This window comes from Schistocerca gregaria, chromosome 7, assembly GCF_023897955.1.
Source record: "Schistocerca gregaria isolate iqSchGreg1 chromosome 7, iqSchGreg1.2, whole genome shotgun sequence".
Lineage (NCBI taxonomy): Eukaryota > Metazoa > Arthropoda > Insecta > Orthoptera > Acrididae > Schistocerca > Schistocerca gregaria.
The window spans coordinates 26303756-26317311 of record NC_064926.1 but is presented as its reverse complement, the minus strand read 5'-3'; positions in this window follow the sequence as shown (position 1 = coordinate 26317311).

The following is a 13556-nucleotide window of genomic DNA, read 5'->3' as shown; positions in this document are numbered from 1 at the left end:
CTGGAAAGACACCAAACTGATTTTACTATCGAGTTTTCCATCTATTGCACCGTCAGTGATCTGTCAAGTATTGCCACTATGGTTACCATATAATTTGTATGGAGGCCGCTTGAATGTTCAAGGTGAATACGAAACATACAGTGGTCCTAAACTGACGTAATAAACATGGCATCAGCCTTCGCAGCGGACAACCTAGGCAAAAGAATTCAGAGTGAGAAGCTTCTTTGCAGCAAATGAAGTACCGACGCGTACGACCAAGGGCCGTTCTTGCGGCTGCGCTTCTTATGGCAACGTGGAGATGCGAGCCGTCTGTGTAGCATACAACGGCAACACTACGCACAAGAGTGGCATCACATCATATTTTAAAAAGAATCCCAATTCTGCGTACGGCAACACAATGGGCGTAACAATGAGTGGAGCCTCCAAGGACAACGAGTATTTCCGGACAGCGATTTCTCATCGTCACATTGGCGCAGCACCTAGCGTCATGGCATGAGGTTCTATGGGGTACGTAACACAGTCACTTGCGGTCCGTTTAACGTGGCAGCCGGTAATTTCGACAACATGCGCTCCATTTTATACTGTTTAGTCTGATGACTGAACCCTATTTTCAATGCCTTCGTGCTGTTATATTTAAAAAGATAATGCAAGACCGTACGATGCTCGTACTGATCTGACCTACTTCGATACAGAGCGTGCTAGGCTGCTAGCCTAGTCGGTGAGCCCTTCAGATCTCGCCCTCTCAAATCATATGATCGTGGCCTTCCGAATGCTGACAGACCAACACTCGCCAGCACGTACGACTGGTCAACTCTTGCATAATGTTGAAGCAGCATGGAATGACGTACCCGTGTCCGTCATCCGAGTTCATTTCGACTATGTGCAGCAGATTTAGAGCCTTTCTCGCTCTCAGAGATGCCATTATGTCTACTAACCCTCACCGTCTGTATACCTCCAAAATCACCTACAAATTTAATCATGTGTTGCTCCTACTGCACTGGCTCGCTGGACAAGATATTAACTCCTTCTCAGAAGAGTACTCTGGTCGCTTCACAGCGCTGTAGAGCAGGTACCCGACGGTCGTGTGAGCTGTCACTACTGACGTCTCATTGCAGTGAAATGGTGTGCATATGCCTATCGTATTTGGCGTGTTCATAGCTAAAAAGTGAGTAAAATTGCCCGATTTGTTGGTGCATCAACGCAGAATGTCTAATGAGTCTACAAAGTAGTGAACGACTCGCATTCGCGCAACACAGGTTAAGAGCAGTGATGGTAGAAAGATCCAAACCACCAGGAAATGGGGACGTGTGTCAAGGCTTGTCAACGAAAATCTGTTTCAAGTAAGACAGGAGCCCTCTCTGATGATGCAGGCACGTCAATTTCAACCATTTTCCGAGTGAACACTCGGCATAAAACTCAATCCAAAGGCCATCTGGTGCCAGGTACTTGACGGAAGGCTATTCCTCACACCGTTACACAAATCTGTAAGCCTTCAATGGCCCACACAACACATATAATTGACAGTAGTTGGCTTATTCGAGATTTTGTCAGTTTTCACTTCGTACACGGCGACGAGTGCAAATGCGTCCAATGAGGTTTTTACTTCTCAGTGTGTGAAGAGTATGATTGCGGCTTTAGGTGAAATTTATCGTCGCTGCTGTGGGTCCACTCATTCAGGTTACCGTGAACACGGATCAGAACGTGTACTTCACAATCTCGGTGCTCCAGTGTTGCCGATTCTTCTGCCGTCTCTTTTGCAACAGCATTAAACTAAAATTATAGCTGTTCAGAAAGCCTCAGTGGTGAACATTGGTTTGGCGTGCGTAAATAAAGCTCAATACAGTATATCTTGCATTGGATGCTGACGATGCCTCGCTGTCACTATACAGTGTCGCTATTTCAACAACTCTCTATGTTATTTGGACGTCTGATGTTACAATTACAGAATATATTGCCAATTCTTATGGCGAACAATGTCTCTAAATTTTGGTCTTATGTCAAAGCGGTAGGTGGATCAAAACAAAATGTCCAGACTCTCTGTGACCAAAATGGTACTGAAACAGAGGGTGACAGACTAAAGGCCGAAATACTAAATGTCGTTTTCCAAAGCTCTTTCACAGAGGAAGACTGCACTGTAGTTCCTTCTCTAGATTGTCGCGCAGATGAAAAAATGGTAGGCATCGAAATAGACGACAGAGGGACAGAGAAACAATTAAAATCGCTCAAAAGAGGAAAGGCCGCTGGACCTGATGGGATACTAGTTCGATTTTACACAGTGTACGCGAATGAACTTGCCATCCTTCTTGCAGCTGTGTATCGTAGCTCTCTAGAAGAGCGCAGCGTTCCAAAGGATTGGAAAAGGGCACAGGTCATCCCCGTTTTCAAGAAGGGACGTCGAACAGATGTGCAGAACTATAGACCTATATCTCTAACGTCAATCAGTTGTAGAATTTTGGAAAACGTATTATGTTCGAGTATAATGACTTTTCTGGAGGCTGGAAATCTACTCTGTAGGAATCAGCATGGGTTTCGAAAAAGACGATCGTGTGAAACCCAGCTCGCGCTATTCGTCCACGAGATTCAGTGGGCCATAGACACGGGTTCCCAGGTAAATGCCGTGTCTCTTGACTTCCGCAAGGCGTTCGATACAGTTCCCCACAGTCATTTAATGAACAAAGTAAGACTATATGGACTATCAGACCAATTGTATGATTGGATTGAAGAGTTCCTAGATAACAGAACGCAGCATGTCATTCTCAATGGAGAGAAGTCTTCCGAAGTAAGAGTGATTTCAGGTGTGCAGCAGGGGAGTGTCGTAGGACCGTTGCCATTCACAATATACATAAATGGCCTTGTGGATAACATCGGAAGGTCACTGAGGCTTTTTGCGGATGATGCTGTGGTATATCGAGAGGTTGTAACAATGGAAAATTGTACTGAAATGCAGGAGGATCTGCAACGAATTGAAGCATGGTGCAGGGAATGGCAATTGAATCGCAATGTAGACAAGCGTAATGTGCTGTGAATACATAGAAAGAAAGATCCTTTATCATTTGGCTATAATATAGCAGATCAGCAACTGGAAGCAGTTAATTCCATAAATTATCTGGGAGTACGCATTAGGAGTGATTTAAAATGGAATGATCATATAAAGCTGATCGTTTGTAAAGGTGATGACAGACTGAGATTAATTGGAAGAATCCTAAGGAAATGCAATCCGAAAATAAAGGATATAAGTTACAATACACTCGTTCGCCCACTGCTTAAACATTGCTCACCGGTGTGGGATCCGTACCAGATTGGGTTGATAGGAGAGATAGAGAAGATCCAACGGAGAGCAGCGCGCTTCGTTACAGGATCATTTAGTAATCGCGAAAGCGTTACGGAGATGATAGACAAACTCCAGTGGAAGACTCTGCAGGAGAGACAGTCAGTAGCTAGGTACGGGCTTTTGTTGAAGTTTCGAGAACATAACTTCACCGAGGAGTCAAGCAGTATATTGCCCCCTCTTACGCATATCTCGCGAAGAGACCATGAGGATAAAATCAGAGAGATTAGAGCCCACACATAGGCATACCGACAATATTTCTTTCCACGAACATTACGAGACTGGAATAGAAGGGAGAACCGATAGAGGCACTCAAGGTATCTGCAGCTGAAAAGTCAGTTGAAGACCTGGTAAAGCAAAGATTGCAGGAAACAAGAAAGCAGGAGAGAAGCCATGAAGGGAAATATTACCCTGAGTACAAATTTGGAGCCTTCTGAATAGGTGACATAAGAAAAAAACGTTAGGTTGAACTTCAAACTGTATTTCCTGAAAATAATTTTTTTTACGTTTTGTACTTTTCAGTCCGAATCTATGAAGGCTATAATTATGAAATTTAGTACATTTACTTCTATAAATGTAATAAATGTTCTATCGAGGGTAAATTTTGAGATTGTGAGTGTAGCTGAGATATATAGTAAAGTGCATGGAATTTTGCATGAAATTTTAATGATACCTACATAATTATAATTTAAAAAATTTAAATTCCCTTATTCGGTATATTCAATAACCTCATGAGAGAAGCTTACTATATACAAAGAGAAAATTTTGTAGAATTCGCTTGAATATGTTTTGAGATAAAGGTACATACATTATTTTTTGAAAGTAAAGTTGTAAATTTCATAGAAAGCTAAGTATGCATAGTCCAAGGAACTTAACAGTAAATGTGTTAATTTCATTTACATACACACATCATGGTAAAAGGACACCGCGTAGAGCTGTATAATAATCTTCAGTGGGACACTAGAAGTTTCGTGGCCTGTAACCACATCCTCTGGTGTACAGCTAAAAATAAAAATACTGAATAATTACCCATATGTTCCAGCCGATCAACGTCGTAATATTACAATCACAAAATTTTTATAATAACAATCACCAAACATAAAATACGAAATTTCCTGGCAGATTAATATCAGCGGACACTCTGCTGCAGAGTGAAAATCTCATACTGGAAACATAAAATACTTCGTCACTAAAGGCAGCCCACTGGATAGCCCGTCAAAAACTGAAAACAGGTCAAGCTTTGAAACAGGAAGAATGTGTGCTGAACTATGAAAGAAGAAGCAACATAGAAACAGTGAACGGTCGGAGCTCAAAATATTTTATGTCATGGTAATTGGAAGAGGCAAGGAATCGTAGGCATCGTGGTTATGTGGTCACCGTGTTGGACTGGAAATCGGGAAAGCTTTGTTCCAACCTCCGTCATGCCGACTTTTTTTCACAAAATTATGAACTGTGCGCCTAGTCATTGATATGTCTGCTGGCAGTATTCTCATTTGTCTCTGTGCCCAATTCCCAGACGGACAGATAATAATTTTGTGGAAAAATATTGGCACGGGAGAGATTAGAACACGGATACCCCCGTTTCGCCGTCCAACACCGTGACCACATAACCACAACTCCTTATTTCTGCCGTCTCGCTTGATGTTGCATGTCTTGAGCGTGGACCGTTCACTATTTTGCTTATTTTTTCACAATTCGGCACACCTTCTTCCTGTTTTCGTGTTTGATCAGTATTCAGTTTTTGACGGGCTTTCCATTGCACCAGCTTACCATTAAATGTGACAGGCGTGCAATGGGGAGTTTCCCTTGTGAGGTTACATCCAGCGGTTAGTCCGCGTTCGAAGTCGCTGAGGTCTTCGGACTGAACCTTTCTGCTGTCACAGCATCCCCCACCTCCTTCTACACTGGCAGGTGCGCCTCTCGTGACGTCTAGTGATCAACTCCACGTTCCCGACACTTTTAATCAGCTAGCGTTGGTGACTTTCTTGGCCACTGTCCGTTCGCACAGCATGGCAGCTAGTTGATATTTAGAAACCTGACTGTGAAAGCTGCCTGCACCTATCGAGTGCTGTGTGTTGCAACGGAAACAGAGGTCGTGGCGGGGGCTCGTTCTTCTGCAGGACGAGGTCTTCGAGGTGCAGACGATGACGGCCGCTCCTGGATAAACTGATAGCCAACTGGCCGCTCACGTTAGCGGCGCCTGCCGCGCTCTCAAAGTTTGCTCATTTGCCGCAGCGCCGGTAACTGTGGTCGCTCCTCCCCTGTCCCTTTCCCCCCCCCCCCCCCCCCCCCCGCTACACTTTCCCCTCCCTCACCCTCCAGCCCAGCAACCAGCACGGCCAAGTCCGCCTCGCACAACTCTCTTCGCAGACTAACCTCCGCTCTGATTAATTCGCCACGTCCGCAACTCCGTCTCCACATTGTAACGGACGCGGTGTGCGCCGTAACGAGCTGCACATTGTCATACTATCCGCTGTTGCGCTTTCCAAACCAAATACTGTCGTTCGACGTTCCCGCACACGATTAGTGGCATCAAACGTCTACAAATATGTTTTGCACCATCTTCAAACTTGCATACTTAATTAAGACACAAAGGAATTAATGTAATTTGCTGTCATCGGGCACTGATTTCAATCAACAGAGAAAGATGAAAAATCTGTGTCGGCCAGGAACTCAAACCCGGGTCTCCTGCTGAGTACGCAAATGCGCCGATGACTGCGCCATCCGGGCACAGTGGTCATCGCAGCTGTGCGGACTGCCCTGGCACGCCTACCGTCAGACTCTAATCCACACACTACTGATTTAGTGCCCCTTGCCCATAACACTCATTACTCGCGATATTTCGACAAATCCCGAAAGAGTTCGCGTTCGATTTGCATCCTAGGTACTGAAGGTATCTTTGCCCGTCCTCGCCTTAATTGTGTATAAGTATGTCTGTACTCTGGGACAGGCCTGAAATAACAGAGACCACAAACACACGGAACAGCGCAGGACACTGGTACACCTGCCTAATATCGTCTAGGGTTCCGCGCGCACGTAGAAGTGCTGCACCACGACGTGGCATGGACTAGACTACTCTCTGAAGTGGTGTTGTAGCGAATTGACAACATAAATCATCCAGGCCTGTCCATAAATACGCAAGAGTATGCGGGAGGAGATATCTCTTCTGAACAGTAAGTTTCAAGGCATCCCAGATATTATAATTAATTTTCATGGTTCAAAAATGGTTCAAATGGCTCTGAGCACTATGGGACTTAACATCTGTGGTCATCAGTCCCCTAGAACTTAGAGCTACTTAAACCTAACTAACCTAAGGACATCACACACATCCATGCCCGAGGCAGGTTTCGAACCTGCGACCGTAGCCGTCCCGCGGTTCCGGACTGACCGCCTATAACCGCGAGACCACCGCGGCCGGCTAATGTTCATGTCTGGGGAGTTTGGTGCCCAGTGGAAGTGCTTAATCTCAGAAGAGTGCTCCTGGAGCCATTCTGCAGCAATTATCGACTTCTGGGGTGTCGCATTGTCCTGCTGAAATTGCCCCAGTCCGTCGGAATGCATGACGGACATGAATGGATGAAGGTGATCAGACACAATGCTTACGTACGTGTCACTTGTCAGAGTCGTATCTAGACGTATCAGGGGTCCCATATAACAACAACTACACACGCCCCACACCATTACAGAGCCTCCACCATCTTCAACAGTACTATGCTGAGACACAGGGTCCACAGATTCGCGAGGTTGCCTCCGGACCCGTAGACATCCATCCGCTCGATACAATTTGAAACGAGACTCGCACAACCAGGTAACATGTTTCCAGTCATTAACACTCCAGTGACGGTGTTTATGTGCCCAGGAGAGGCATACAGGCTTGTTTCGGGCGGTCATCACCAATCCTACACGAGTGGGCCTTCGCCTCCGAAAGCCAATGTCGATGATGTTTATCTAACGGTTCGCACGCTGGCACACGTTGATAGCCCAGCCTTGATATCTGCAGCAATTTGAGGAAGGGTTACACTACTGTCACACTGAGCGATTGTCTTTAGTCGTTGTTAATCCGTTCTTATAGGATCTTTTTCCGGCCGCACCGAAGTGGGAAATTTGATGTTTTACCGGAGACCTGATATTCACGGTACACTCGTCAAATTGTCGTACGAGAAAATTCCCACTTCATCGCTATCTCGAAGATGCTGTGTCACATGGCTTGCGCGCCGATAGTAACTCCACATTCAAACTCACTTAAATCTTGATAACCTGCCATTGTAAGTGCAGTAACCGATCTAACAACAACGGCAGACACTTCTTGTGTCATATAGCCTTGCCGACCGCAGCGTCGTGTTCTGCCTGTTTACATATCTCTGTATTTGAATACGCACGCTTATACCAGTTTCTTTGGCGCTTCAGTGTATAATTTTTATGTTGTTGTTTTATGATGTTTTGTGGTATTCGGCCCACAGATTTGTTTGGGGCAGCTCTATACGCTAGTCTACTGTGTGGAAGCATCTTCATGTGTGTATCGTATTGACCGAAAATAAACCTCTCTTTTTATCCAGATTTGTCCCACGAAAAGTTAGGGTGATGCCTATATCCGTCACTTTGTCTTTTTACAAACAATTCCTGTACAAAAATTAAACTCACTTGTAACAATACTGTAATACAGCTAATGTCTGTAAACGGGCCACAAGGCATTTCACTACGGAACAACGCAAACTTTTACCAGTGTTTTTTATTGGCTTGCCGGCCGGGGTGGCCGAGCGGTTATAGGCGCTACAGTCTGGAACCGTGTGATCGCTACGGTCGCAGGTTCGAATCCTGCCTCGGGCATGGATGTGTGTGATGTCCTTAGGTTAGTTAGGTTTAAGTAGTTCTAAGTCTAGGGGACTGTTGGCCTCAGATGTTAACCATGTTATTGGCGTTAACATTGTGTAAGTCTACCAGCACTGTACCGCGTGTTTATAATTCAGTTTCAGTTGGATACTGGTAATAAGCCGATCGGTCTAAGGCGCTGCAGTCAAGGACTGTGCGGCTGATCTCGGCGGAGGTTCGAGCCCTCCCTCCGGCATGGGTGTGTGTGTTTGGCCTTAGGATAATTTAGGTTAAGTAGTGTGTAAGCTTAGGGACGTATGGCCTTAGCAATTACGTCCCATAAGATTTGACACGCATATGAACATTTGAACTGCTAATAAAGCCTGATTTATGAAGATATGAACGACCATTTAGAGGGAAAAGCGTCATCAGGCTAAGGAATTCCGAGCATTTACAGTGCAAGCTGCAAACCTGAGATTTCAGTGTCAATGCAAAATCATAACCAACAGAGAGGAAGGAAGGAAGTATAGACTGAACGAATCTAATAAGCTTCTGTAGAAAGTGAAAGGAAGCAGTTTCAATCAGAAAATCGTTCAGGTGCAGACATGTGGCAAATATTTGTAATTTGAAGCTAAGATTCTTTTCTGTGTACAAGATTGGAAGAAAGATGGCATGCCTGTGTTACGTGAAATCATCCCACTGCACGCCTTCAAAATCGTAAAACTCTCACTCGTGCCACAATGAAAATGTCGTCAGAATATTGGTTACTGTCGTCGGTTTACGCAAAGAAATGGCATTGTTCTCCAGCGGACAACTACACTAGCACAGAAAACGCCACCAGACTGCGGGAAGCCGTTAAGCTCCCAGCATTACGTCAGTCAGTTCTGAAAGTCTCACGCATACCTTTTCCATCAGACTGACAATGCCGAGATATAGGACAATAGTCATGAAAGGCGCAAAAAGTATCTCAGTAAGAGGAACCTGGAATGAAAAAAAAAACTGAAGATGTTAGCTGTTACTGCTGATGGTGGAAAGTTATCCAGTTACATCGTTCTGAAGAGAAAAACCTTTCCTAAAGGAAACTTCCTATGGATTTAGTGATTCGCTGTCAAGGAAAGGGCTGGATGACAACGCAACTGATGGTTGACAGGCTGTCTACGGTTTGGAATTGCAGACCTGAGGCAGTGATTGATACGAAAGCCATTCTAGTTTTGGATGCTTTTAAGGGACGTCTAACTGCTGACTAACTCGCTGCACAAAAGACAGATTTTGTAGTAATATCTGTAGGAATGACTTCAAAACTACAGGTATTAGATGGAGCCATGAATTATTTGTTCAAGAACAACTCCTGGAAAATGAATTCATCTTGGCCTGTGGAAGAAGACCAAGTGCTTGCACCATGTGGTAAGATTGAGAGGCAACCACAGTCAGCCTGTGTTTGCTTTATGGCCATCAGTATCATCGGAGTCCATCATCAAGGTGTCCCTGAAACGCCGCATATCGAATGTTCTGGATGGCAGTGCGGATGACGAAGAGAATGAAGAAAACGACGCGAGTGAGAGTGCTTAAGTGAGCACTGGTACCCTCAGTGATGAGAGTAAGTAATACAAAGTATGCAGCAGCAAATGTTAGAACCAATGTTTACGGTACACGAATACGTCTTACACGTAAGTACAAATACATTTCTGGCTATTTTCCTCCTCTCAATCAGTATGCGGTTGTTTTCAAGCTTTCTTAAAAAAAATTCTTCGTTATTTAGGGGTCTGTCTTACTTTCAGTGGCAGCTTATTTTCTGGCCAAAACAGTTTCACTCTGGAAGGTTTTGCCCGTTTGTATTGTAGACTCACTTTTTCGCGTACGTACATCGAATCACGTTCCAGTTCAAAGCAGCGTGCGTTGTTACATCACAGTGCACGCGCGGAAAGCGATCGTGGAAAATATCTTCGTGGGAAATATCTTCGCGGAAAGCTGTGACAACTACTCGTTAAATTCATTAACACTACTGTCAATGAGAACGAGAAGGTGTTACTGTGCCGACAGAGAAAGAGCCAAACGATGCAAGCAAATGTTGACAAGCAAAAATTAAGTAAATCAGTGGTGTGCAAAATACGAAATATGGGGCGTGTTGCCGAGTGGAGCAACATTCATGTGCCTGTCCAGAAGCACAGTAAGTAAAACGCGAAACAGAAATTATAGTGAACAATATGATTAAACAGAAATTATTGTGGACAATTCGAGGAAATACCATCTTTCTAAAACTTTAGAGCTTTTGACGTACGGGATTGGACTTCAAGCATAGGAAAGAAACTCTCAGGAAATCTGTCCCATCTAGGGAATTTGATCATGTCTGCGGATTTGCATAGATAAGTGTCAGAATAAAAGCGGCCAGTGCTTATTTAGACGAAACGTGGACAACAAACACTACACTATAAACGTTGCAAAGTGACAGTTGTGTGAAAAGTGTTGTCATACAACGCTGTCAGACAACGTTTCATTCTTGTGCTTACAGAGTTTCGTTTCGTCTTGACTTCTTTTCTACGATTACAGTAAGAAAATTTTAAAATATCATGTATAAATGGACCGAAAATTTTAAAACGCGTACGAACAAATAAACAACTCTCTGCATTAATTAAGGATCATCGGCCTTCTCCTCTTTACTCAACTGACAAACTTTTGCAAGGAAATGGTTCCCTCCGTATTGTTGCGGTACCATCTACGAGAGGATGGTTCAAATGGCTCTGAGCACTATGGGACTTTACACCTGAGGTCATCAGTCCCCTGGAACTTAGAACTACTTAAACCTAACTAACCTAAGGACATCACACACATCCATGCCCGAGGCAGGATTCGAACCTGCGACCGTAGCGGAAGCGCGGTTCCAGACTGAAGCGCCTAGAACCGCTCGCCCACACTGGCCGGCTCTACGAGAGGACTTGGAAAACTTTTTTACACCTTTCTGAGGCAAGTCAAGTAATTTCTATAGATTGCTCCACAGCACATCAAAGGGATGCAATTACACGATACTACTTTTTAACATAGTCACCAAGTTCCTGTAAACAAAGATCGGGGACGTTCTGTCAATCACTGAATTACGCGACGATGGAAATCGCTCCGTGGTCACGAAACAATTCGAGAACCGCTGTGTGAACATCTTCATCGTTGGAAAATCTCTTTCCCCCAGACGTTCTTTCAGCTTGCCGAGAAACTGGAAATCACACGGTGCAAAATCTTCCTTCCTTCCTTCCTTCCCGGCCAGCATCGGCTGGGTGTGGTCTTGATCAAACTGTTGGCACAATTTCACCACAGATGGACGCTAAACACCATCTGGTCCAGGTGCCACCGGACCTTTACCATGAACAGTGAGCAATGTAGGCTTCTGAGGACAAAAGTCGTATTGTCCAAATTAGGAGTACCTTTCCAGTTGCCTCGCCATTCCTCTCACACACCGTGATGCACCTTACTCGTGCACCTTATGGCAGCAGAATTGTGTCTGCGGAACTGTGTCTCTCTTGACAACCCTCCAGTCTTATTTCTCAGTGGTCTTAGCGTGGAACAACATGTGTAATTTACTTCCTGAATTCCATACGTAAATCTAAACCCCTTGGAACTGGTCTCCAGTCTTAATAAGGATAAGTTCTATAGTCGTAACATGTATAGCACCTATGTCTCAAAACCAAAAAATTAACGACTTACCCTGCTGCTGCTGCAAGTAAATAATTGTTGTGTATCAAGTAGCCGGTTTCACGCTTTTCGAGGTAACGCTGCTTCTGCATCTACGTGATTACTTTGCTATTCAGAATGAAGTGCCTGGCAGAGGGTGACTTAAGCGTTAATTTCGCTGCAATTACGTTCAAGATGCATTTCAGTTGGCCACACAGACTGAGTGGACTTTCCCACAACAGAAAAATTTGAGGTCGTCACTGACAATTAAAAGTGGGGTCTCGACTTTACTAACAAATAACGCTAGCCGCTAGACCACACGGTCAGTTTGGTGGTGTTGTAGCAACAATTTTCACTGCCATGACATTAGGCGACTAGAAAGGCCTTGTTTTGGTGTCACCGCCAGACACCACACTTGCTAGGTGGTAGCCTTTAAATCGGCCGCGGTCCGATAGTATACGTCGGACCCGCGTGTCGCCACTATCAGTGGTTGCAGACCGAGCGCCGCCACACGAAAGGTCTAGAGAGACTTCCTAGCACTCGCTCCAGTTGTGCAGCCGACTTTGCTAGCGATGGTTCACTGACTTCTACGCTCTCATCTGCCGAGACGATAGTTAGCATAGCCTTCAGCTACGTTATTTGCTACGACCTAGCAAGGCGCCAGTATCCGTACTATTGATATTGTGAATCATGTACCATAAAGAGCGATGTTCGTCATTAATGGATTAAAGTTAAGTATTCCACCAGCTCCGTCCGTTTTTCTTAATTCTAATTCCCTTGTCATGTTTCAGACCTCACGTAGGCCTGCGTGAGCTAAAACGCGTGCATTTCGGGTTCCTTTAACCATACGGTTGACTCTCCTGCCAACCACAACACTTGTATCATGCCATAAAGGTTTTGATTATTACTGGTTGAGAAATAAATTGAAAAAGGGAATCGAAAATACTCTGGCGTGCAAATCTTATCGATGAAAGTAAGTTGCGCACGATGCGTCACTACCAAGTGACTTAGCTCTATGAAACTTGGACCGTACATAGAAAGTACGACAGAAGGGAATTGAAAGAAATACCCAATGAGACTTTTCTGGAGGATGATAAACGCACCATTCACCCCTTTTCTGACTGACTATCTGTATTTGGCAGTGAATGCCGTTTTTACAGTGAAGGTTAGGGCTCCCTTCTCTCCCACATCGATTCTTTAACGACAAAGTATTGTATGTTTACTGATTATTACTATAAAGGTTTTGTAATTGTAAGGTTATCGCGTGGGTCCACTGGATCGTGTTGGTAGTCATTCGGTATTTTTAATTTTAGCTATACATCTACGAATGTTGTTAGAGGCCACGAAAACGGTCGTGTCCCATTAAAGATTATTATGCAGCTGTGCGGAGTGACCTTTTTGCAGAATCTATGTACTAGAGCTGCGGAGTTGTTTGTAATCACACTGCAGTCAAGGTTGGTAAGGAGGTGTTGTGCCAGGGCCTGTCGTTCCTCCACCAGCGACCATGTTCGACAACGTTCCTGCGTGCATAACTTGTTCCCGCCTCCCGCCTTGTGAATGTACTTTCAACAGTGTTGAACATGATCGTTTTGGCGGTCTAGGTACTACGCTGTCAGGAGGCATGATTTTTGCATGGAAATAATGACTCTGAAATCTTTGCACACTGTGCTGTCACCGGCCAATGTTACTTGCCGCTGTACTGCTTCCCCACGCACGTCGTTTCAGGGGTGCATTCGGGTCTGACTGCATTTTTATGGGT